Raw genomic sequence first — 6,839 nt, forward strand, 5'->3', positions numbered from 1 at the left:
CCATCCTCCTCCCTCCCCTCCACCGCCCTGCCCTGCTCCACAGTGGCTGGCAGGAAGCATTGTGCAGCACCTGTCAGTTCCCTCTGCTCCCTCAGCTCCTGCCTTCTCCATTGTCATGTCAATTTGGACAGCTGTCAAGTCAGCCCTGAAACACACCCAGTTTTCCTACCCGGTTCTGGAAAGAGCCCTGGGCAGAAGCCAGGAAACCCAGCCTGAAGTCCTCGGTCTGCTCCAACCAGTCTGGTGACCATAGGCATGCTTTTCTCTGGGAGTCAGAGATGCCATCTCCTGCCCAGCTGGGCAAGAACAGGAGAGCTGAGGGGTGGAGGAGGCAGTGTTTATGCCCATCCGGCGTTCAGCATTTGCTCAGCACCTGCAGCACACGGGTGCAGCACTAGGGCACACCCAGATAAAGGAGAAAGCGTCTTTACCAGCAAGGAGCTCACAGTGCAGGGCCGTGGCCAGCCAACAAGCAGACGGAGACTTGTGTGGAAATCCCACAGTGATGGCATTCGAAGTAACAAGCAGGGCCTCAAGTTATGCCTGGGGGAGCTCAGGAGCTTTGTAAAAGAGGGGGCATTTGATCTGGGCTTGGAGGGATGGATAGGAGTTCACCTATTAGAAGAGACCAGAGAGGCCTGGTAGGCAACTGGCAATACAAAGAGAAAGCAAAACAGGCGCCACCTACAGATGCATCAGATGGTGAAGATGAGGCTGGAGAGACAGGTAGGTGGGCACTGGACAGTGTTGAGTCTTCATATCAGTTAGGGCGCTTTTGGCTACAAGTAAAAGAATTGACCAGCTAAGGTGTATAAACACACAATGTTTTATTTTGTCACATAACGAGTGGAATCAGGGCATTGCCAGGCTGGCTAATTTAGCAGCTCAATGTTATGGTTAAGAACCATTTTTCCACGTTGGGCTTGTCTCCTCATGGTGACTAGGCAGCTGCCGCAGCCCTCACATCCAAAGACAGCAAAGGGGCCATTTCCTCAGAAGCCTCAGCAGACGCCTCCTTACCGCCAGGCCCTCTTGTCTAGGGCTGGATCACACGACAGGGCTTTCCCTATAAAGGGAGGCTGGAAAAGCAAGCACCTGGCATTTTATCGTTCTAATGGAAGGCTACGTGTGCCCTAGGAAGAAGGGTGGAAGTAGAGGTCCTGGGAGTGGCCACTGTTAGACAACCAGCTGTGTCTGCCAGGGTCTTGAGTGCCAAGCTTACGAGTAAAGACCATCATGAAGCAATGGGGCAGCTGTCAGAAGCCCGCGGCCAGGGTAGTGGTGGTACAGCCTGAGTGCTAGGCCGCGGACACACACACACACACACACACACACACACACACACACACACACAGCAGTTCTCACATTATCCTGTAGAGGGAGGAAGGAAGGGTACTTGGCAGGGGTCACCCTGTTCTGGAAGAGCAGTGACCCAGCTTGCTCAGAGGTCTCCTGAAGGCAGGGGTCCATGTGGGCATCTGCAGACGGCAATGTGAAGGAAGGGGCTCAGAGCCCAAGACAGGCTCAGAACACATGGTGGGCAGGGGCACTATGCCGAACCGCCTCACCAGTGCCTACAACCCACCACTAAAGCTTTGTTCCCTTGGGTTCAGCACTGCCCTCTGTTTTACAACACAAACACCGACAGCAGGGCGAAGATGCCCAGGCCACAGGGGAAGTCAGCTGACAGAACCATCACCAGCCAGAAAGGGCCAAGGCCCTGGGCATCTGGGTGGGAGGAGGCTCTGAGATGAGCAAGGGAGCTCCCAAGCTGACCTCTGCTGATGTCCCTGGATGTCTCAGCACCCCTACCCCTGCCCTGAGAGTCTTCCCCTCGCACTGAGGAAGAAGCAGCAAGCCACTCTCATGGTTGCAGCCTCAGAGGCCCAGGCTGAGGACGAGTCAGTCAGGGCAGCCGTGGGGCCAGAGGGAGAGGCACATGGTCACCAGCCTTCCTGAGCCCCCCGAGGAGGGCCCTAGACCCTGATTGCATGAGCACTGTCATCTGTCCCCTTTACAGACAAGGCATGGGGGCCCAGAGAAGCTGGGCGTGCACTGAAGTGCCAGCAGAGGGGAGGGAGGCAGGAGCTCTGCAGGGGCCTCCTCTCACCCTGAGCTGCCTGGGCTATGATGGGGCTGTGGTGGGAGTGGGGCGCCCTGGACCTCTGAGACACCTTCTCCAGAGCAGAGCCACTGAGTTGGCTCCAGGCTCCCCACAGACAGATGTGAGAGAGAAACAAACTCTCATCTTGTCAGGTGCTGTTGCAGCAGAAGTAAATTCCAATGAGTCCTGCTAAGTGGCTAAGTGCTGTCACTACGTCACCTCCCATGAGACCTGCCAAGCCCTGTGGGATGCTCGAAGCCCTATCATTCGGCGGGTGAGAAGCCTGAGGCCCAGGGTGGTGAGGTGGCCCAGAGGCAGACCTCCCAGGTGGCACCAGCCAAGGGCCCTTTGTGGTCATTCCCCAATTAAGTGAGCAGCAGAGTTTGTAAATGGTCCTGAGCCATCCACAGATGTATTGGGCCAGAATCTGTCCTGACAAACCTAAACATGCATTTCAGCATTTCCTGGTGATTCTGAAGAGCAGATCAAGCCCAGAGATCAGAGAGGGAAAGAGAAGCCCGAGCCTGCCCATCCTCTTTGTGGCCAGGTTGTAATGCCAGCTGGGGATTTGACACCCCCACGAGAAGCTGGGACAGCTTTGCCACCCAATGCACGTGTTCCCCATTGCCGGGGGTATCCAAACCCAGCCCAGGCAGGCCCAGCCACAGAGCAGGCTCCTGCAGCATCCGCCTAGTGCGTGCTGGCTGTATCTCTTTTCTGTGGGCACCCAGCCAGGCCCCCAAGCTTCTGCCCTGACTCTGATCTCTGGCTCACTCCCAGAGCACTGCTCTGGCTGTGCAGATCTTGAACACAGGGTTGGGCACAGGTCTGGACAACCCGGAACTGTCCTGACCTCAACAGACAGCCTCAGGCAGATCAGTGACACCCTTCCCTGGGCCTGAGCACCACCTCTGCATGGTCAGGGAGTTGACCTGGATCATCCAGAGTCAGGTGAGGCTGGTGGGCCCTAATCCCATTCTCCAGGAAAAGAATCTATCCATTCACTCTTTTACTCGTGTGACACTCAGCAAATATGTATTATACACTGACTTTGTGCCAACTCCTAGGCACTGGGGACACCACAGAGAACAAACCAGACAGCAATCCCTGCCCCTTGGGGAGGTGATGTTCCCGGAGACCCACATGCACTGGTGGCATCACCAAGCATTCTGAAATTCTACTGGATGGGAGGAAGGAAGTAAGGATGCATGGGAGGATGGATGGGTGGGTGGATGGATGGATGGATGGATGGATGGATGGATGGATGGATGGTTGTAGAATTGGAAGGAGAGATGGATGAATGAGAGGATAGATGGATGGACGGATGGATGGATGGATGGATGGATGGATGGATGGATGGATGGTTGTAGAATTGGAAGGAGAGATGGATGGATGGTTGTAGAATTGGAAGGAGAGATGGATGGATGGTTGTAGAATTGGAAGGAGAGATGGATGGATGGGAGGATGGATGGATGTATGGATGGGATGGATGGATGGATGGATGGATGGATGGATGGATGGATGGATGGATGGTTGTAGAATTGGAAGGAGAGATGGATGGATGGGAGGATGGATGGATGGATGGATGGATGGATAGATGGATGGATGGATGGATGGTGTGAGAGAGAAAGAAGCATGAATCCTTGCTCTACTCCCTGTGAATGGATTTCCATTTCAGTGGAGCTGCCTGGCTGGCTCCCAGATGAAGTGTGAAGGGGACAGTGGCCTGGACCAAGGCAGGGCAGGGTGGGGATCGGTAGTAGGCTGGGGAGATCTGGTAATGGGCTGGACTTCGGGAAGGTGGCTTGAGAGGAGGGTGTGGAGGACAGGGCTGGGGAAAGGGGTAGGAAGGGCACAGACTGAGGCCGAAGTTTGACTGCATCAGACTGTTTCTCTCCTGCCTTTGCCCAGATGGGAGCCTCTCCCTGGGGCATGAGATACCACAGTCTGAGCTGTGCTATTCCCCTGTGTTCCGCCAGGGCCAAGTGCCATGAATCAGGCAACCACAGTGATGGAGCCCAGCCAGGATATGGGTGACGAGGACCAGGGAGCAAGAAGGCCTAGGGTGAGGCATTTGCTGTTTGTGGGGGATGATGGCCTCAGAGGGGGTGTCAGTGGATTGGGCCTGCAGCAGCCCTTTAGTCCTCCCAGCAGGTCTGAGTGAGGGCCTGCTGGGCACTGTGCTGCAGGATGGGCAGCCGGTGATGAGCCGAGGTCTCTGCACCAGAGCCAGGCAGCAGCAGGGACCATGAAAAGTCAGATCCCCTGTGCACAGTGCTGGGTGCAAACCGCAGCGCTCACAGGACCAGCTCTCCCCACGCACCCTCTCCCCATTGTCCCTGACTCACCAGCACCCTTCCCTTCCACTTGGTTCCTGAGAAGCTTCCTGTCCCCCCTGTCCTGTGAGTCACCTCCCACCCTCAGCGCCCCTCCCACACGGTGCGATGGATCATCCTCCTGCCTCCCCAGCCCCTTTGCCTGTGAGCACCGAGCACCATGCTTTCAAACTGCTGGCACGAGGCAGGGACGGCCAGGCTGGCAGTGCCCTCACTCTGCCTCTCCTCCCCAGGCCCAGGCTCTCCTGTCAGGTGAGACTTGTCAGGCTTGAGATCTGTCCCCTTGTTAAGCATCCACAGTAACCTCCTACCCCCCGATGAGGAGGCCTGCTCTAGGATCTGGTCCTAGAGACCCCCCTGAGCTGAGGAAACCCAGGAAGGCTGCTGGGGTTCATCTTCAATTCTCTGCCTGAGGTCATTCCTCAGCTGCTCCCTCTGGTCAGCTGTCCCCAGCTGAGAACAAGGACTCTGGGCAGTGGCTGGGGAGTCTGTCTGCCCTCCATCCTCTCTGTGGCCACCTTTCTGGACCTCGGGTCCCCATGTACAACATGTGTGTGGGGTGTCCTGGCTCCAACATCAGAAACTGACACCTACCTCTGTTTACAGGGTGACTTTGGTCAAATTGCTTGACCTCCCTAAGCCTTAATTTCATTCAGTGAGAAGGGAACCAATAGTGAGTCCTTGGAGATGAGGATTTCGATGAAGAATCGTCACAGTAATGATGTCATGGCCCTTCACCATTTGCAAGGTGCTTTCACACAAAATGTCTCACCTGACCCTCCCAGTGATCCTGTGAGGTTGGAGTCACTTTCACCCCCAGCTTACAGTTTGAGAAACAAGGGCCCAGTTGTCGGGGACCAGGCGCGGGGGGGGGGGGGGGGGGGCGGGACCTGGTGTCTGGGTCCCCTGTCACCAGACATAAGGCCAGATTGGCAGCGAAAGGTAGGGGTGGCCCGAAATGTCGGTCCTGCCCGCCTTTCTCTCCCGTTGGAGGTCTCTAGGAAGGCAGAGACGGAAGGCAGATGAGCGGCCCCTCCCTGGCGTGGGTGTGAGGGGCTGAGAGCTGCTGACAGCTGTGCAGATAATCGGCTTCTCCGTCGCTGCTAATAGCATGTTTAGCTTGCGACTCCTCTGTTTGCCTGGTGCCTCCCACAGGCGCAGGGCTGTCTGTCAGCTCCTGCTTGGGCGGGGCAGCTGCAGCAGAGCGAGCATCCCTGCTCTCAGCCCTGGCCAGAGCCAGTGGCTCCACCCGGACCCTGGACCTGGGAGGAACCCCCTGTAATTTCTGCCTTGGCTCCCCCTGCACCAGGGAGCCCCCTCTGGGCTCTGGGAAAGTGGAAGGCCTCAGTTCCTGGGGATCTGAGTGCCCCCGCTCCCAGCTCCAGGGCTCTACTTCTGCCCGGAGTGAGCCTCACGGAGCCTGCAGGACTGGGACCAGCCCACCTTCAGATTACATTTCCACCCCTTCCTCCGACCCCCTTACCTCCCAGGCCACCATGGGACACATCTTAAGTGTATTCTGACTGTTATAGGCACTTAGATGAGCAGAGCAAGGACGAGGAGCCAGGTGCAGAAGGTCAGCAGGGTGGAAAGCCTTGGGTGCCTGGCGAGGGGCAGCCCTGGGAAAACAAGCACCTTGCCCCCAGGGTAACCTTTCCTCCCCTAGCATCTCGCTGGTCATGTGGTTTGGACCCCTGACTTTTCATATCGCTGGTCATGCAGTTTAGACCCCCTGGCTTTTCCTCCTAAAAACAGCATCTAGGCTTCAGTTGTATTTCAGCTCCAGGCCCAGAAAAGCAGCAAAATCAGACAAGTGACATCAGGCCTGCTTCAGGACCTGCAGTATTGACTAGTGACCCCCTGTCCTGCTGGGGCCCAATCAGTACAGACCATGACCCAAAAGAGCACACCTGGAAAGCTAATGAATATTCTGCTGAGACCCTCACCCTGAGATCTCCCCGAAGATTCCCACCTGCAGGGGAGCAAGCCTGTGCCATTCCCTCCTCCTCCTTCCCCCACAGGCATGCATCCCTAAGGGACCCCAGGAGAGTTACACCCAGGGGAGCAGTGGCCGCTCATCCAGGGCTCACCCCCTGGCCCTGTCTCCAAGGCCCTCTTTTCTCTGACTTCCCAGTGAGCCAAAGCAGCCGGCCGGGGCTCCCCTGTTGCTTCTTCTACGCCCTTCCTGTTTCATTATCCTAAGTGTGTTTTTGCTGTGACCAATAAATTATTTTTTTTTAATCCTCACCGGAATTTATTTATTCCATTGATTTTTAGAGAGAGTTGAAGGGAGGGGGAGAAGGGGAGCTAGATAGCTAGATAGATAGGTAGATAGATAGATAGGTAGACAGATAGATAAACATCAATGTGAGAGAGACATCTGTTGGCTGCCTCCTGGA

Source organism: Cnephaeus nilssonii (genome assembly GCF_951640355.1).
Source record: "Cnephaeus nilssonii genome assembly, chromosome: 15".
Taxonomy (NCBI): Eukaryota; Metazoa; Chordata; class Mammalia; order Chiroptera; family Vespertilionidae; genus Cnephaeus; species Cnephaeus nilssonii.